The sequence below is a fragment of the Lathyrus oleraceus genome, chromosome 5 (assembly GCF_024323335.1).
Source record: "Lathyrus oleraceus cultivar Zhongwan6 chromosome 5, CAAS_Psat_ZW6_1.0, whole genome shotgun sequence".
Lineage (NCBI taxonomy): Eukaryota > Viridiplantae > Streptophyta > Magnoliopsida > Fabales > Fabaceae > Lathyrus > Lathyrus oleraceus.
The window spans coordinates 272,880,409-272,900,234 of NC_066583.1; the positions used below are offsets into that span (position 1 = coordinate 272,880,409).

At 39.3% G+C, this 19,826-nt stretch overlaps 1 long non-coding RNA gene across 11 annotated transcripts; it reads left to right on the forward strand.

The window, feature by feature from the left end:
- Positions 1 to 981: 981 nt before the first annotated feature.
- LOC127083822 (uncharacterized) lies at positions 982 to 15,232 on the forward strand. 11 transcript variants are annotated; one of them, XR_007788548.1, is made up of 5 exons: positions 984 to 1,514; positions 1,639 to 1,743; positions 1,850 to 2,454; positions 13,962 to 14,610; positions 14,732 to 15,232. It is a non-coding gene; the product is annotated as an uncharacterized LOC127083822 (long non-coding RNA). The 11 variants fall into 11 exon arrangements; XR_007788546.1 differs by lacking the exons at positions 13,962 to 14,610; positions 14,732 to 15,232 and adding exons at positions 2,683 to 3,331; positions 3,453 to 3,953 and having other exon boundaries at positions 985 to 1,514; XR_007788549.1 differs by lacking the exons at positions 984 to 1,514; positions 1,639 to 1,743; positions 1,850 to 2,454 and adding exons at positions 12,273 to 12,793; positions 12,918 to 13,022; positions 13,129 to 13,733.
- Positions 15,233 to 19,826: the final 4,594 nt, after the last annotated feature.

Genomic DNA, 19,826 nt, shown 5'->3' on the forward strand with positions numbered 1-19,826 from the left:
TTATTTAGAAAATGATTTTGAATATTAGAGGGTGGAAGTGAAGACGAATATTTATGACTGGCAAGCTCTTACAGCTTGAGCCTAATATTCGGGATTACGACTGGACATTCCATCCAGGTAATCTTTTTCTTCGCGTTTTATTTAGAAAATGATTTGAATATTAAATTAAAACAAATAAGGTACCGAGGTTTGAAATTATTGAAAGTTAAGTTCATTGTAAGAAGGCCCAAGAGTAAGCCACAGGACTGAATGCCAACTGAAACCGAGAGCAACTGAATTTAGCTCCAAGCTAACTTAGAGTGGATTTATGTATGAATCACTCTATAAGAAGTCGAGCAACAATCTATGCGTCCAGACAATTTTCGGAAGTTAAATTGAATTTGAACTCCGAAATTACGACGCAATAATACACCAAACAGCAGCAACCAAAGATGTTATTATTACAGTAGTGTCACAATTTTTTACATACACTCAAAGTAATCGAAAAATAGAAAGCTAACACGACACATGATATAATGAATTTGTATTGCTACAAAATTGACATAAAGCAAAAATAAAATAAATATCAAAATAGTATATATATATATATATATATATATATATATATATATATATATATATATATATATATATATATATATATATATATATATATATATATATATATATATATATATATATATATATATATATATATATATATATATATATATATATATATATATGAAAACTTATAGCTACTGTGTATATATACAGAAAATTGAAAGTAACGTATATACATTTAGGAATTGAAAAATTAAAAAATTGAAACTAAATAAAAAATATATATTTATATATACTGGACCTAAAAACATACATGTTATAAAAATTGCAAACTAGAAAAGAAAGATATATACATTTATATATACCAAACTTAAAAACACATATATTATATAACTTATTAATTTATATATAAAACAAATAACCCACTAATATAGAAAACAAATGGCACGTAAAGGAAAAGAACTACCCAACAACTCAACAACAATTGCTGGCCACAATTAACATGGTTGAACAAACACTGAAACAAGGTAGTAGATACACACACCATATGACCCATTTAAAATCAAAACACACATCAGGCATAATGCAGTAACAGTGCTAGACAAATTAAAATTTACAACGACATTCTCGGCTCAGGATCTTACCAAATGTCGAAGCGCCAATATCGCCTAGAGCTCGTTGAGTTATTCGTACCGTATTTGCGCCGCTGAGGTTGTCAGTTGAAAAACAACCGCTAGTTGCGCTGCTGTTGGTGTGAATCTCGAAAACAGTGGGGAAACGGAACCGCGATTAGTGTCGTCCGCGCACGGTGCGTTGTTGCAAATGGAAGAAAAAAAACGGTGTGAGGTAGTGTGTGTTGTTGTTGACGGCGGATAAAGTGGCGGAGTCGAAGTGCAGGTGAGAGTTTATGGTGGAGGACGGTGTTTCGCGGCGGTGATGAAGCTTCAAACTCCTCCAACTCTTCAAACCAGGTTTGTCTTTGATTTTAAGGTTAGGGTTTTTCTGTTTGCCAGTTTTCAATTCCGCCTCCGATTTGCTTTCGAATTCTCCCCCCTTTTTCTGAATCGCTTTCTTCCTTTTATCCTCACTGATTAGGGTTTGAATAGGCATCTTTGGGTTCCAAAAGAGTACCTCTGTAAACATCCTTTTTGATGCTCAGAAATTGGAATTGTCCTTTTTGATGCTAGAATTCGTTAACAGGTAATCTGAGCATCTGAGCGTTCCTCTTGTTTTTTGTCTCAATTCCAATTTGGGAATTTCCTTGAAATTTTAACGCTTTGACTGATTACTTTATCTTTTACTGCAGTGAAAAATTGGTTAACGCAGGAATGACTTTGGGGTAGGACTAGTTGCTGCGGATTGTTGGTTGTTGCTGCAGCAAGCTCGGGTTCACTTTCACCCCAATGACCAAATATGTTACCAACAGCATCTTCTCTCACAGATAGACCAACAATTCCCATGAGGTTTTTTACATACCTTCGAGCTAAAACATCCTTGTGAGTATACAAAACCCTGGTTACTGCTGGAGCAGGTGCGTCAAAAAATCCTGAAAGTTGATCAATCTGGTTCTGCAAACCCTGAGCGTCAACAGATAGTGAAGAGATGGAAGTGGGTTCGTGAATTGAGTAACCGGAAAATTGTTCTATGGTTGAGATGATTGAAGGGTCGTGTTCATGTTGATGGGCTGAAATTGAGGTGCATAAGCAGAAGAGTAGAATGACATAGTGATGAACCATTCTGAGTGTGTTGCTCAAATTCATCAAACACTCCCTAGTCATCCATAGTGCATTTGAGATATAAGATGCCTTTGCACGTGTAGTCACGAGTTTCAATCTGGGCAACATAAGGATTAAAACATAATCCAAGAGAAAGTACAAACTCTTGTGCAATGTCAGGCCACTTAACATCAAGGTACGCAGGAAAATGCGCGTTGTAATTTCCAACCGCACCGGCAAATTTCCCCAAAACCTCAACTTGAGACAGTTCCTTCTTTTCTCTGCTTAGTCTCACAGCAAATATCGCCATTTCCTTCCCTAAAGTTATTGGTGAAGCTGGTTGTTCATGAGTGCGAGAAAGCATAGAGATATGAGCATTGTCTTTGGCCATTGTACAAAGTTTTGATTATTTTATTCATGGCAGGAAACATAACAGAATCCATTGCTTCTTTCAACATCAAGGCATGAGCAAGATTATTTATATCCTCAGACGTGCAAGCAAAGTGAAAAAATTCAAGCACCTTAGCAATTTCAGCATTTGATTGGCACTTGTGTTTCAAGAAATACTCTACAGCTTTAACATCGTGATTTGTAATCTTCTCAAATTTGTTATGCAAGCGGCACGTGTTATTCAACCTTCAACGATGCAATTGATTCTATCCAGCCTTCCATCAACAATCTACCAATATTCAACAGTCGACGTCGTTTGCAGTTGGTTTCAGTCCAAGAACCGAAAAATCAAACTTTCCAATATGTCAAGGATGAGGTAAGTTTCTACTGGTTTGTAATTTCCCAAGTTTCTACTGGTTTATTCTTTGGCAGGTAGGCTTCACTTTGTTGCATCAAACCGCTGCTAAGGACTCATTGCAGACCGCTGATCAATGTCATATAGAGACAGCAGAATTTCGGCACCAATCAAAGTAATAATGAGCCACTCTAGGAAATCCGGTTAACGAGAGTTGATCTTGCTGTATGTTTCAGGACGAACACCGGGTCTTTTGTCAACCAAAGAGCCATCAACCTTTTGAGCTACTAATTGCCATGAAACAATTGCACTGTAATGTTCAACAACGGTAAGCGAACAATGATTATTGTGTGCACTGCGGGTTTGCTTTCTTCTACGTTTTTGTCCTTATGCTCAATTGGGATTTTCTGGATTTTTAACTGCTTGGTAATTACTTTTGTTTACTGCAGTGAAGTCATTGGAGATTCCAAAAGCAATTTTCGGTTTTTTTTTTATCACAACTCAGGTTTTACTCGGTTGGCAAAGAAACCTGGAGCAGATTCAACTCCCAATGCCTCTGCACCACTAAGCCACATCGTCTCACTCATAAACCACTTGCGAGAGGGTTTTTGCTTACGTTTTTTAGACATACGGTTCTTAGTCACATGCCAATTCATGTGACTGCTGTGCTCATCTTGGGATTTAAAACGGAGGCCACAAGTTGTGCATTGATGGTGGAGGGAAAAGGCTGAAGAGTTTTTTCTGTTGTGGAACTCAGATAGACTTCTTTCATTTGAATTGCTCATGATGTATGCCATGAAGTTTGATGTATGTAGCATAAAATGTATATGAATAATCAATGAGGCATAATGTAATGCTTATGTAAAATGCTTGTTTTAATATGTAAAATGTGCTCATGATATATAAATATTAATGGAATGAAGTGTATGAGAATGTAGCATTACGTACCATGCTTTTTCTATATTGCATTTTTTATGGATATGCAAATGATCATAAAATGTGGATAATTGAGAAGTTGGTTTATAAAATGGAAAGGATTTTTAGGCATAATCCAAAACTAACTTAAATATCAATTTAAATAATAATAACAAATCAGTAAAAACCAAATTAAAATCAAATTAATTTATAATTCATTTAAAATTACTTGGATATCAACTCTAACATTCATTTGGAAATAAAAAATCAATTAGAGTTTTAATCATTAGTAAAAATAAACAATTAAGATTAAATTGACAATTGGAATTAAACTTAATTCGAAATTAAAATCAAATTAAAAATAAAAAAGTCAAGATATTAAAATCCGTTTTATACTGATGAATGTATGCAAAATGCAAAAAAATAAAAGAAAAAATGAAAAAATTTCAGGGTCAAAATCGGGGTATGACAGTTGCCCCTATTTAAGCGTCTTCAACTAGAGAATATGAAGCAGGACACTCGTCATATGATCATAGTGGGAGATGGTTAAATACTAAGAAGACCCGGATTTTGATCCTGAATCCCTATGACATGATGCGATATGATATGATATGATATGATATGATATGATATGATATGATGTGATATGATATGATATGATATGATATGATATGATATGATATGCATGGATGAAGATGTTTTTTTTTTTTTTTTTTTGTGATTTTTTTTATCTGCTAGGGATATGGTGGACCCTTAACAGGAGATGCTACTTAGACAGACCAAACTGTGGGGAAAGTTGATGATCCACAGGGAGACAGACAGATGGTAAGAAACAACTTGTTGGGGAGACAATCCTGCTTGGAGAATCAGGCACACACTGGGGAGTAATCAAAATGAGATTTGATAATCGATACTTGGGATACAAGAGGTTTCGGTAGTAAGTTCACCTATGACTTACTAACCCGAATCAAGGAAAAAATGCTACAACCAGTTCACATATGACCTGACAACGCTGGGGAATAATCATGGAGAAAAACTCTTCAGAACAGGTTCATGTATGACCTGACACCGGAATAAGGGTTCAACAACAGGTTCATACATGACCTGAATGGTATTGAACAAAGAATCTTCAGAGCAGGTTCAAGTATGACCTGACACCGGAATAAAAAGGTTCAACAACAGGTTCATACATGACCTGAATGGTATTGAACAAAGAATCTTCAGAGCAGGTTCAAGTATGACCGGACCCCGGAATAAAAAGGTTCAACAACAGGTTCATACATGACCTGAATAGTATTGAACAAAAATTGGAAAAACTCTTCAGAGCAGGTTCAAGTATGACCTGACCCCGGAATAAAAGGTTCAACAACAGGTTCATACATGACCTGAATAGGATTGAACAAAGAATCTTCAGAGCAGGTTCAAGTATGACCTGACACCGGAATAAAAAGGTTCAACAACAGGTTCAAGTATGACCTGACACCAGAATAAAAAGGTTCAACAACAGGTTCATACATGACCTGAATAGGATTGAATAAAGAATCTTCAGAGCAGGTTCAAGTATGACCGGACCCCGGAATAAAAGGCTCAACAACAGGTTCATACATGACCTGAATAGTATTGAACAAAAATTGGAAAAACTCTTCAGAGCAGGTTCAAGTATGACCTGACCCCGGAATAAAGGCAATTGGACTCTGACCGTAAGCAATGGACTACAACCACCCTTTAACGGATTTTGCCAACAACAATTGGACTTGAAAATGACCGTGAAAACCGGATGTTGGTTTAGGGATACCAAAGACAAGCTGGAATTAGAGGTCAAAGGATCTGGGATCGACAACAAGACCTGGGTCAATGCAAAATGAGCACGAAGTACATTTCGGCTATGCATGATTTGAATTTCCTCTTATGCATGATATATGAATGATCATGATTATGAGAATGCTGACACTGGGCAGACTGGGAGTTTGTAAAGGCTTTTTATGGAAGCTCATGATTCCTCAACACCGAGAACTCAACCAAATATTTGTGATAGATGTTGTCAAAGGAGAATTCTATCCAGCTTGATAGCCACAACTTAGCCAATGAGATCCTTTTTAAGGATCAACGAATCGTTCTAGCATAGTTTTCGAGCACTCGTCTTAAACTCAATAGTTGTTGACGTATGGCAGAATTTGTTTGAGCAGTTTGAAAGCACGAAGAAAGAGGTTCTGCCCCTCTGTGGCTCATCTTGCCCCAGTTTGTTGGGACTTTGGAGATGTTCACTTTGAAAGTGAGATTGGAAACAACTTGCCATGAGACTACCTCGAGATGGCTTGCCCCAAGTGTTTGTAACTTGCAGTAGTCTGATCTTGACTAACCAAATGCTGAAATGGTAGACTCTTGACTGACTTTCCTTGGATAGTTGGACTCATTGAGCTCTGAGGTGGCTTGCCCCGGTCTGAGTCTAAAAACAGATTACTCTTGGCTAACTGAACCTTGGAGTGATTGGACTTACTGAGCTCTGAGGTGGCTTGCCCCGGTCTAAGTCTTGAAGCAGATTACTCCTGGCTAGATAACCCTTAGGGTGACTAGCTCGAATTAACTGATGCTCAAAGTGATTTTCCCCTGACTAGACTTCTTTCACTTCATCAAGTTCCTCAACTGTGTATTGAATTTCTTTGATGCTAAGTGTTGAATCGCAAATAAGATTGTTCATTCAAAAATGGTAATTTTAATTCAATACTTATGCCAAAATTTGAAATCAAGGTTTATTGATATGACTGGGTGAAATACAATGAAAGAGTCATTGATAAGAACACAATGGTGATCAAGTCATTCACAATATGCAAATTGGTGCTATCAAACAAAAATCGTTTGGAGTCAAGTTAACACAACCTTGTTATAGTATGCTTTCAAAATAAACCCTGCCTCAATTAGGTCTTTTAAGGGTTGTAACGTGGTCTGGTTCACGGTTTTTTTTGAAACAAAAGGATATAAGGCTCAAAGTTTATGTTTACCCACCCATTCTTCTTGATGATCTCCAGTTCCTATGTTCAGTTAATTCAATACACGCATTCGACTTCCAAGAGGGTTCGAAGGTGTGATGAGGATTCAAGACGAATTTTCTTGAATGGCAGTCACCTTATTTTTTTTGTTTTGTTGAGGATTTTGGTGACCTCTTTTGATTGATTTCCTTTATCCCTAATTTTGCCTGGACCGCTTTTTTGAAGCTTTCGGTCCATCGGGCTGCCCTAACTTTTGCCTAAGTCATTTTGTGGTATTTGACTTAGCGAGCCTTTTTTTTCTATTATTTTTTTTAAGGTGTTTGCCACATTATTGGTGGATGAGGATCAACCAACACTAATTTTAGCTTTACTTAGCTTCTTCGACACTTCAACATGTGCGCGAAGGATAACATGTGGTTGAACCTAAATAGAGGATGTATATATGGACGATTTTTGAAAGATCGAATGCACGATCAAACTATCTGAACATAACTACCCTGCCCCAGGTTAAGATTAAGGGTTTTAGATCTGAAATAAACACCAACTTCTAGGTTCAAAGTGGTTGTCTAGGGATTAACTTCTTATAACTTCAGTGTTTGGGGATTTGAAACAATGCCTTACATCATCGACAAGGTTTTACTCAAAAGCATACCACAACACGTTCAGGTGTTTCGTTTTCATCATCCTCCCTCCAATCTTTGTTAACACAACAGTTTGATAAACAAAAGTGAATGAGAGGAGTATTTTGTTTTTGTTTTTTAACATAAATGAAAAACGAGTGAATACGAATGGATTAATTCAAAAGATGCATAAACCTTTCATTAATCTTACTAATTCAAAGAAAACAACAATGCTTAAAAGCAATTAACAATCAACATGCAAAGAAACTACAAAAGAAGTGTTGAAACAGCCAAATGATTGCCGACTTTAGGGAATTGACTTCTTCAAACTTGAAGGTTTAGATCAACAAGCTTTTTGACATTGACACGATGATCTTCAAATTCTTTTCCTTCATTCTCATCGTTGAACGCAACCCTCTTGGATCCACTACTCACTTCTCCTTTTCTTTCATTGGTATAGGTCATGACATTGGAAATCCAAGGCGGTATCTCAATGCTCTTACCAGGAAACAATGATAGCTCACTAGCCATATCCCTGACATCTTCCTTGTGGTACAAAACCTTGAGGGGTCTCAAAGGTCCTTTCCCTTTCTCATTATCTGGCCCAGAAATCAAGGTATATGTACCTGAGCCTTCCTCCTTGAGTGTTGGTGACCTTATGTCAATTAATCCTTGCAGTTTGAGCTTAAAACTCTTGCATTCCTCGATGGAGTGCCCCATTGTTCCAGTATGGTATTCGCACTTGATCTTCGGGTGATCTTCTTCAAAGACTAAGCTCTTCTTGTTAATCAGTCCTCGTACCAAGGCTTTTAGCGCACAACAAGAATCTAGGTCATGTCCCAATGCCCCTTTATGGAATTCACACGTTGCATTTGGATTGTACCATGGTAGGTATGGTGACACAGGCGTGAGAGCTCGAGGGGTCACCAAAGCATTCTGGATCAGTAGCGGGTAGAGCTTGCTATATGGCACCGGAATCGAGTCATTGTGATCCTTGCTCCTCTTGTTCTGATTCTGATTTTTGTTCTGAACCTGGCTTTGGTGACTTTGAGGAGCAATAGCCAGAGGATGTTGATGATGACGTCTTGAGGGAGGTCGATATACTGGTAAATGTGGAGTTTCCACATAGAATTTCCCTTGACTTGGGGTAACACCAGATGGATGTGGCGTAGTAGCTCTCTTTGTTGCAGCAGCGTATATTGGGTGACCCTCTTTTCCCAACAAGACTTGCAGGGTTTCCAAGACCCATCTCATTTGGCTCTTCAAAAGGTTAAGTTCCTCCTTCAGTGCTTCTTGGCTATTTCGTAGCTCGTCCATCATCTCCTGAGACATGGTTCTTTGTTCTAAACGTGTGTTGAGAATCACTTTGCTTCACGGACAAAAGATGGATGAGTTTTTTTTGGTATTTTGTCTGGAAAATGACATGCATTATGATGCGATGCAAATGCAATGGAATGCGAATGAATGCAATGCAAGCCATGCACATTTGTTTTTTTCATACACGAGTTCAAAAGTCTGAGGTACTGACAAATCTGATTGTTTTCCAAGAATAGGTTCTCACCAGGTATGGTCTAAGGTTTTTGAAAAAGTTCCTAGAGTCATGGATCCATTAGACTGTTTGCTACCTGCGGCAACTTACTTGCCGGGCATCAACTTCATCTAAAGAATCTACTCTAAGTGAGGTTCTCGCATCGATCCAACGAGAAATACATCTCGCAGACCCACACTACGCAACCATCTTTCCTAGTTGGGAAAAGAACTAAGGTTCTACAAATGGTTCTCAGAGTCATGGATCCTAAAGAAAATATCGAAGCTTACGGCAACTTACTTGCCGAGCGACAACATCCTCTCAAGAATCTACTCTAAGTGAGGTTCTCGTACCGACCCAACGAGAAATACATCTCGCAGACCCGCACTACTCAACCTCGTCCTATCTTATGTTTTTACTCGAGACTCGGGTAAAAAGTCTTTCCCACATGGTTTGCAATCAGAGTATCCAAGTACCAAACCATAATCGAACCAATATGACAGATTCATATCAATATGACAATAGAGATAGTAAAAACAATAAAGAAAAGCCACATAGGTAAACAAACAAAGGCACACAAACGACCTAACTAGGCTTGACTCACTTAGGGATTTGTCATTCCCCAGCAGAGTCGCCATCTGTCGCACCTCGAAAAAATGGGGATACGACTTCAAAGCGAAGCGCGATCGCACGCTCGCAATGATGGACTGAACAGAGTCGCCACCGAATTTTATTTATTCCTAAAAAGGAAAGGGGAAATATCGATAAAACCCAAGACAAAAGAAAGGATAAGATATGGTCATCGCAACCAATATTAGGGTTCGGGAGTCGATTACGCAAGGGGAAGGTATTAGCACCCCTCACGTCCGTTGTACTCAACGGGAACCATTAGGTCAGTTGTGTGCATTAATGTTAGTTTGAAGTGTTAGGCTTTTCAATTTATTAGGTGGGAAAGAAAGAAAAGATGAGAAGAAATGTTTTTGGATATTTTAACGAAGGACTAAACCTAAGTTTTTTATTAGTGGGCCTGACAAGATTTAAAAATCCTGCTCCTACGTATCTCAAAAGAGAAATCAAGGCTTACGTAGTTCTGGATAGAAAAATGTTTGTTTGTTGGTCGATTTTAGCGAAAGCTATACTGTATTAATCGACGAAAACATTGTTTTACCCAAAACAGATGAGGAGTGGACGCATACCACACATCGAACGGATTTATAAATCTACATTCGGAACAGCGTCATTTATCTCTACTCAACAATCGTGGCCGAAACATTGTTTTATATCACTTAAGACAAGATACCTTTCATTTAAGAAAAAGGTCTTTGATTAATCGCACGGCGGCGAGAAAAGAGTTTGATTGGTTGGATGTATTTTGAGTGATGGCGAGAACTTGGATGAGCGAGATATACATCTCCAATCCTAGCCTCAGGAGTGCATGGTATACACCATGTTCCATTTCCATCTTTATTGAAGAAGTATTAAGGTATGAATTAGGTATTTTGAAGTTTGAAAGACGAGTACTTGTGACCTACAAACTCTTACAGCTTGGGTCTAATACTCGGGACTACGTCTGGACATTCCACCCAGGCAGTCTGTTTCTTTCCAATATTGCTAAGAAAATGATTCGAATATTTATGAATGTTTTGGAGGGAAGACGAATATTTATGGCTTGCAAGCTCTTACAGCTTGAGCCTAATATTCGGGATTACGACTGGATATTCCCTCCAGGTAATCTTTTTCTTCCAACTTTATTAAGAAGATGATTTGAATATTAGAGGGTTAAAGAGAAGACGAATATTTTATGGCTTGCAAGCTCTTACAGCTTGAGCCTAATATTCGGGATTACGACTGGACATTCCATCCAGGTAATCTTTTTCTTCCAACTTTTATTTAGAAAATGATTTTGAATATTGGAGTGTTAAAGAGAAGACGAATATTTATGGCTTGCAAGCTCTTACAACTTGAGCCTAATATTCGGGATTACGACTGGACATTCCATCCAGGTAACCTTTTTCTTCCAACTTTTATTTAGAAAATGATTTTGAATATTAGAGGGTGGAAGTGAAGACGAATATTTATGACTGGCAAGCTCTTACAGCTTGAGCCTAATATTCGGGATTACGACTGGACATTCCATCCAGGTAACCTTTTTCTTCCAACTTTTATTTAGAAAATGATTTTGAATATTAGAGGGTGGAAGTGAAGACGAATATTTATGACTGGCAAGCTCTTACAGCTTGAGCCTAATATTCGGGATTACGACTGGACATTCCATCCAGGTAACCTTTTTCTTCCAACTTTTATTTAGAAAATGATTTTGAATATTAGAGGGTGGAAGTGAAGACGAATATTTATGACTGGCAAGCTCTTACAGCTTGAGCCTAATATTCGGGATTACGACTGGACATTCCATCCAGGTAATCTTTTTCTTCGCGTTTTATTTAGAAAATGATTTGAATATTAAATTAAAACAAATAAGGTACCGAGGTTTGAAATTATTGAAAGTTAAGTTCATTGTAAGAAGGCCCAAGAGTAAGCCACAGGACTGAATGCCAACTGAAACCGAGAGCAACTGAATTTAGCTCCAAGCTAACTTAGAGTGGATTTATGTATGAATCACTCTATAAGAAGTCGAGCAACAATCTATGCGTCCAGACAATTTTCGGAAGTTAAATTGAATTTGAACTCCGAAATTACGACGCAATAATACACCAAACAGCAGCAACCAAAGATGTTATTATTACAGTAGTGTCACAATTTTTTACATACACTCAAAGTAATCGAAAAATAGAAAGCTAACACGACACATGATATAATGAATTTGTATTGCTACAAAATTGACATAAAGCAAAAATAAAATAAATATCAAAATAGTATATATATATATATATATATATATATATATATATATATATATATAATATATATATATATATATATATATATATATGAAAAACTTATAGCTACTGTGTATATATACAGAAAATTGAAAGTAACGTATATACATTTAGGAATTGAAAAATTAAAAAATTGAAACTAAATAAAAAATATATATTTATATATACTGGACCTAAAAACATACATGTTATAAAAATTGCAAACTAGAAAAGAAAGATATATACATTTATATATACCAAACTTAAAAACACATATATTATATAACTTATTAATTTATATATAAAACAAATAACCCACTAATATAGAAAACAAATGGCACGTAAAGGAAAAGAACTACCCAACAACTCAACAACAATTGCTGGCCACAATTAACATGGTTGAACAAACACTGAAACAAGGTAGTAGATACACACACCATATGACCCATTTAAAATCAAAACACACATCAGGCATAATGCAGTAACAGTGCTAGACAAATTAAAATTTACAACGACATTCTCGGCTCAGGATCTTACCAAATGTCGAAGCGCCAATATCGCCTAGAGCTCGTTGAGTTATTCGTACCGTATTTGCGCCGCTGAGGTTGTCAGTTGAAAAACAACCTCTAGTTGCGCTGCTGTTGGTGTGAATCTCGAAAACAGTGGGGAAACGGAACCGCGATTAGTGTCGTCCGCGCACGGTGCGTTGTTGCAAATGGAAGAAAAAATACGGTGTGAGGTAGTGTGTGTTGTTGTTGACGGCGGATAAAGTGGCGGAGTCGAAGTGCAGGTGAGAGTTTATGGTGGAGGACGGTGTTTCGCGGCGGTGATGAAGCTTCAAACTCCTCCAACTCTTCAAACCAGGTTTGTCTTTGATTTTAAGGTTAGGGTTTTTCTGTTTGCCAGTTTTCAATTCCGCCTCCGATTTGCTTTCGAATTCTCCCCCCTTTTTCTGAATCGCTTTCTTCCTTTTATCCTCACTGATTAGGGTTTGAATAGGCATCTTTGGGTTCCAAAAGAGTACCTCTGTAAACATCCTTTTTTATGCTCAGAAATTGGAATTGTCCTTTTTGATGCTAGAATTCGTTAACAGGTAATCTGAGCATCTGAGCGTTCCTCTTGTTTTTTGTCTCAATTCCAATTTGGGAATTTCCTTGAAATTTTAACGCTTTGACTGATTACTTTATCTTTTACTGCAGTGAAAAATTGGTTAACGCAGGAATGGCTTTGGGGTAGGACTAGTTGCTGCGGATTGTTGGTTGTTGCTGCAGCAAGCTCGGGTTCACTTTCACCCCAATGACCAAATATGTTACCAACAGCATCTTCTCTCACAGATAGACCAACAATTCCCATGAGGTTTTTTACATACCTTCGAGCTAAAACATCCTTGTGAGTATACAAAACCCTGGTTACTGCTGGAGCAGGTGCGTCAAAAAATCCTGAAAGTTGATCAATCTGGTTCTGCAAACCCTGAGCGTCAACAGATAGTGAAGAGATGGAAGTGGGTTCGTGAATTGAGTAACCGGAAAATTGTTCCATGGTTGAGATGATTGAAGGGTCGTGTTCATGTTGATGGGCTGAAATTGAGGTGCATAAGCAGAAGAGTAGAATGACATAGTGATGAACCATTCTGAGTGTGTTGCTCAAATTCATCAAACACTCCCTAGTCATCCATAGTGCATTTGAGATATAAGATGCCTTTGCACGTGTAGTCACGAGTTTCAATCTGGGCAACATAAGGATTAAAACATAATCCAAGAGAAAGTACAAACTCTTGTGCAATGTCAGGCCACTTAACATCAAGGTACGCAGGAAAATGCGCGTTGTAATTTCCAACCGCACCGGCAAATTTCCCCAAAACCTCAACTTGAGACAGTTCCTTCTTTTCTCTGCTTAGTCTCACAGCAAATATCGCCATTTCCTTCCCTAAAGTTATTGGTGAAGCTGGCTGTTCATGAGTGCGAGAAAGCATAGAGATATGAGCATTGTCTTTGGCCATTGTACAAAGTTTTGATTATTTTATTCATGGCAGGAAACATAACAGAATCCATTGCTTCTTTCAACATCAAGGCATGAGCAAGATTATTTATATCCTCAGACGTGCAAGCAAAGTGAAAAAATTCAAGCACCTTAGCAATTTCAGCATTTGATTGGCACTTGTGTTTCAAGAAATACTCTACAGCTTTAACATCGTGATTTGTAATCTTCTCAAATTTGTTATGCAAGCGGCACGTGTTATTCAACCTTCAACGATGCAATTGATTCTATCCAGCCTTCCATCAACAATCTACCAATATTCAACAGTCGACGTCGTTTGCAGTTGGTTTCAGTCCAAGAACCGAAAAATCAAACTTTCCAATATGTCAAGGATGAGGTAAGTTTCTACTGGTTTGTAATTTCCCAAGTTTCTACTGGTTTATTCTTTGGCAGGTAGGCTTCACTTTGTTGCATCAAACCGCTGCTAAGGACTCATTGCAGACCGCTGATCAATGTCATATAGAGACAGCAGAATTTCGGCACCAATCAAAGTAATAATGAGCCACTCTAGGAAATCCGGTTAACGAGAGTTGATCTTGCTGTATGTTTCAGGACGAACACCGGGTCTTTTGTCAACCAAAGAGCCATCAACCTTTTGAGCTACTAATTGCCATGAAACAATTGCACTGTAATGTTCAACAACGGTAAGCGAACAATGATTATTGTGTGCACTGCGGGTTTGCTTTCTTCTACGTTTTTGTCCTTATGCTCAATTGGGATTTTCTGGATTTTTAACTGCTTGGTAATTACTTTTGTTTACTGCAGTGAAGTCATTGGAGATTCCAAAAGCAATTTTCGGTTTTTTTTTTATCACAACTCAGGTTTTACTCGGTTGGCAAAGAAACCTGGAGCAGATTCAACTCCCAATGCCTCTGCACCACTAAGCCACATCGTCTCACTCATAAACCACTTGCGAGAGGGTTTTTGCTTACGTTTTTTAGACATACGGTTCTTAGTCACATGCCAATTCATGTGACTGCTGTGCTCATCTTGGGATTTAAAACGGAGGCCACAAGTTGTGCATTGATGGTGGAGGGAAAAGGCTGAAGAGTTTTTTCTGTTGTGGAACTCAGATAGACTTCTTTCATTTGAATTGCTCATGATGTATGCCATGAAGTTTGATGTATGTAGCATAAAATGTATATGAATAATCAATGAGGCATAATGTAATGCTTATGTAAAATGCTTGTTTTAATATGTAAAATGTGCTCATGATATATAAATATTAATGGAATGAAGTGTATGAGAATGTAGCATTACGTACCATGCTTTTTCTATATTGCATTTTTTATGGATATGCAAATGATCATAAAATGTGGATAATTGAGAAGTTGGTTTATAAAATGGAAAGGATTTTTAGGCATAATCCAAAACTAACTTAAATATCAATTTAAATAATAATAACAAATCAGTAAAAACCAAATTAAAATCAAATTAATTTATAATTCATTTAAAATTACTTGGATATCAACTCTAACATTCATTTGGAAATAAAAAATCAATTAGAGTTTTAATCATTAGTAAAAATAAACAATTAAGATTAAATTGACAATTGGAATTAAACTTAATTCGAAATTAAAATCAAATTAAAAATAAAAAAGTCAAGATATTAAAATCCGTTTTATACTGATGAATGTATGCAAAATGCAAAAAAATAAAAGAAAAAATGAAAAAATTTCAGGGTCAAAATCGGGGTATGACACGTGCTTGATTGTTACAGGAATCATTGCTCGCGCTCGCAGAACTGTACCTTTGCACTCAACACGCCCTCACAGATATTATACCAGGCGCAATACTCCCAGACTCATGGAGCTTCCCAGTACAGATCTTCTCGAGTTGAAGGACAAAATGAACGAGCTGATCAACATCATGCAAGGCTTTGCAGTTGGTCAGAAGGCGTTGGCAGACAAAGTTGAAAAGCTCGAGCGGGCTTCTGCAGCAAACAGCGGGGTTAACCTGGATGGGGTCTCCAACCAGGGGCTGGGATCTCGAGATGGTGGAAAAAGGACAACTGTTGGTATTGTGAATAATGCCGGTGGTTTCGGTGGTGCTGCTGGTCAACCGGGGCCGAGTCAGAATTTGAAGGACAATATGGTGCCTCCATTCTATGGGTTTGATGAAGACCAGGAGGAAGACAGGGAGGCTGACGAGTTTTCAATGCAGAATGAACTGTTCGTTCCCTACAGTGCTCCACCTCAGAACAAGGAGATTCAGCTGCTGGCTGAAAAGATTAGAGTGTTGGAGAGCTATGCCACTCCTGGGGTGGTCAATATGTCCAATATGGGGCTTGTGGAGGGGATTGTGATCCCACAGAAGTTCAAGGCGCCCACATTCGACAGATATAATGGAAGTTCTTGCCCGGAGACGCATCTTCAGGCCTTTGTCCGCAAAATTTCTGCATACACAATGGATCAGAAGCTGTGGATGTACTTCTTCCAGGACAGCCTGTCCGGGGGTTCTCTGGAATGGTATACCAAGTTGAAATCTTCTGATATTAAAAACTGGCAGGATCTTGGGGATGCTTTCTTCAAGCAATATCAGTTTAATGCTGACATGGCTCCGAGCCGTACCTAGTTGCAGGGTATGTCTCAGAAAAACAATGAAGGATTTAAAGAGTATGCCCAGCGGTGGAGGGAATTGGCTGCAAGAGTGCAACCTCCTCTGGTTGATCGTGAGATGTCAGATCTGTTTATGGGAACTTTGCAAGGGCCGTTTGCTGAGAGAATGGTTGGTTGTCCGGTGACTAACTTCTCAGATATTGTGGTAGCGGGAGAAAGAATAGAGAGCTGGTTGAAGCTTGGTAAGATTCAGGGTACTGCGTCTTCTTCTTCTTCAGGTTCGAAGAAGCCATTCGTTAATGGTGGCCAGAGGAAGAAGGAAGGGGATACTAGCGCTGTCTACACTCAACGAGGACCCAGTAGGGATCGTTACTTTCAGCACACTGCTGCGGTAACCATTCCTGCTGAGCAACAACAACAACCGCAACAGCAACAACAGCAACAACAAAGACAACCTTTTCAACAAAGGCCACAGAGGGCCGGATACCAAGTCAGGGGCCGGATGAATGATAGGCAGTTTGACAGGCCTCCGGTGACTTATTCTTTTCTGCTGAAGAAATTGCTAGACCTTGGGCTGGTACAGTTGAGGACGCTGGCACCTTTGAGACCTGATCAAAGGCCAGCTAGTTATAATGAGAACGCGAAATGCGAATTCCATTCGGGTGCTCCCGGACACAATGTTGAGGATTGCAAAGCTTTTAAGCACACAGTTCAGGATTTAGTGGATTCTAAGGCAATCAATTTCGCACCATCTCCCAATGTAAATGCAAATCCCATGCTCGCACATGGTCAAAGGGGGGTGAATGCGATCTCTGAGGAGAGTCGAGTGGGGTTGTTGTCTATTGACAAGTTGAGGACTCCGTTGGCTGAGGTCAAAGGGCTGTTGTTGAAGAATGGGGTCAATCCGGGCTGTGGCCATGAGTGTGCTGAGTGCATGGTCTCTATTAATGGGTGCTCATTGTTGAGGAAGACTGTTCAGGGTCTAATGGATGATGGGAGTGTTGTGATTGAGAAGGCTGATAAGGAAAAAGAGGAGGTCTCCATCATAACGATCTATTATGACCCGGTGGATTTGTCGAACCTTGTTGAAGAGGCTCCAGTTACCATCACGGTACCTGGGCCAATTCCTTACGACAAAGATGATGCCGTGCCGTGGCATTATGGTGGGGAGGTTTACTGTAATGGAGAGAGGGTAGAAGAGCAATCTGCAAGTGAAACCACTATTTCAAAGGTGGATAATGCCGGTCCCAGCGGTTTCACTCGCAGTGGAAGGCTGTTTGCTCCCGATGCGTTGAGAAGGGGAGAAGAAGAAAAAGATAAAAAAGAAAAGGCCGAGGCTTTAGCCAGGGCGAAAGGAAAAGCTGTGGTTGATGATGGTACTCCTGTGATGACACCGGCGCCTGCGAGGTCGGATGAAAAATTTGATGATGATGCTGAAGAATTTCTGAGGATCATCAAAAAGTCAGAGTATAAGTTGGTTGATCATCTGCAGCAGACTCCTTCTAAAATATCCATTCTGTCATTGCTGTTGAGCTCTGAGGGGCATAGGGAAGCTTTGTTGAAAATCTTGAAGAAGGCTTATGTTCCTCAGGAAATCACTATAAATCAGTTGGAGACGGTCGTGTCCAACGTGCATGCCAGTCATGGGCTGGGTTTCACAAACATGGACCTGACAGTGGATGGGAGGAATCACAATGGGGCATTACACATTGCAATGGAATGTAAAGGAGCCGTGCTTTCGCATGTGCTGGTTGATACCGGCTCCTCCTTGAATGTGTTGCCAAAGAAGGCTCTTGCAAAGCTGAACTGTGATGGGCTGATTCTCACTCCTACAGATTTGATTGTACGGGCTTTTGATGGGTCGAAGCGGGCCGTATTTGGAGAGGTGGAGCTGCCAGTGAAGATTGGACCTGAGGTGTTTAAGTCGACTTTTTATGTCATGGATATTCAGTCGGCATACAGTTGCTTGTTGGGTCGCCCATGGATTCATGCTGCTGGGGCAGTTACCTCGACTTTGCATCAGAAACTGAAGTATATCTGGGAAGGTCAAGTCGTCACTGTTTGTGGGGAGGAAGACATATTTGTCAGCCACCTGTCTTCATTCAAATACGTGGAGATGGATGGTGAGATCTGGGAGACCCCCAGTCAGGCTTTTGAAACTGTCAAGGTGGAGAATGCTCTTTTTGCTAAGGAGGAAGAGAAACCGTCCATTGCTTCGTACAAGCAGGCTGCCGAGGTGGTTAAGAGTGGAGAGGCTCCTGGTTGGGGCAGAATGATGGAGGTCCCTGCAAAGAAAGACCGATTTGGAGTTGGGTATCAACCGGGCCGAGGCTCAGGACAAGGAAGAGGACGTCGTACGTCAGTAACCTTCACAAGCGCCGGAATGCTGGATCCGGATCACATCTGTATGATGGGTGAAGATGCTGATAGTGACTGCGACATTGACCAATGGATAAAGCCGTGCGCACCAGGGATGGGAATCCAGGACTGGAAGGCTGAAGAGATCATCCGGGTCACTCTGCTGGAAGAGTAATATTTTTATTGTTTTAGTCTTACATGCATGCAAACCATACGTGTTGCCCGACACATAATGGTTCATTGTAAGGGCCACCTCATGTCATAAATTTGCACTTCTGCATCATTAATAAAAGGATGTTTTTCAATTAAAAGCGGTATTCCCTGTTTTTCATTTATTTTTGCAGTTTAAAAATAAAAACAAATAAAAATGGCAATGTTTTCATTTTTCTTTTCAATTTTCTCACACCGGTTCTAAAGCAATGCATGAATCAACATTCATGCAGATGCGATTCTTCTCCGGATCTCATTGATAACAATCCTGTTACACCCTCATATGACTTCGACAATCCAATCTATCTTGCTGAAGAAGAAGACGAAGAAGATTGTGAACTGCCAGGGGAATTAGCCAGGTTGTTGAAACAAGAGGAGAAGGTGATTCAGCCGCATGAAGAGCCGATTGAGGTCGTGAATCTGGGTACCGACGAGGTCAAGAAAGAAGTGAAAATCGGGGCTGCTTTGGAGGAAAGTGTCAAGAGCAGATTGGTAGTGTTGTTGAAAGAGTATGTCGACATCTTTGCCTGGTCTTATCAAGATATGCCAGGGTTGGATACCGATATCGTTGTGCACAAGCTACCGTTGAGAACAGATTGTCCTCCAGTGACGCAGAAGTTGCGCAGAACTCGACCTGATATGGCGATGAAAATTAAAGAAGAAGTGCAGAAGCAGTGGGATGCTGGATTCCTTGCTGTCACAAATTATCCGCCATGGGTCGCGAACATCGTGCC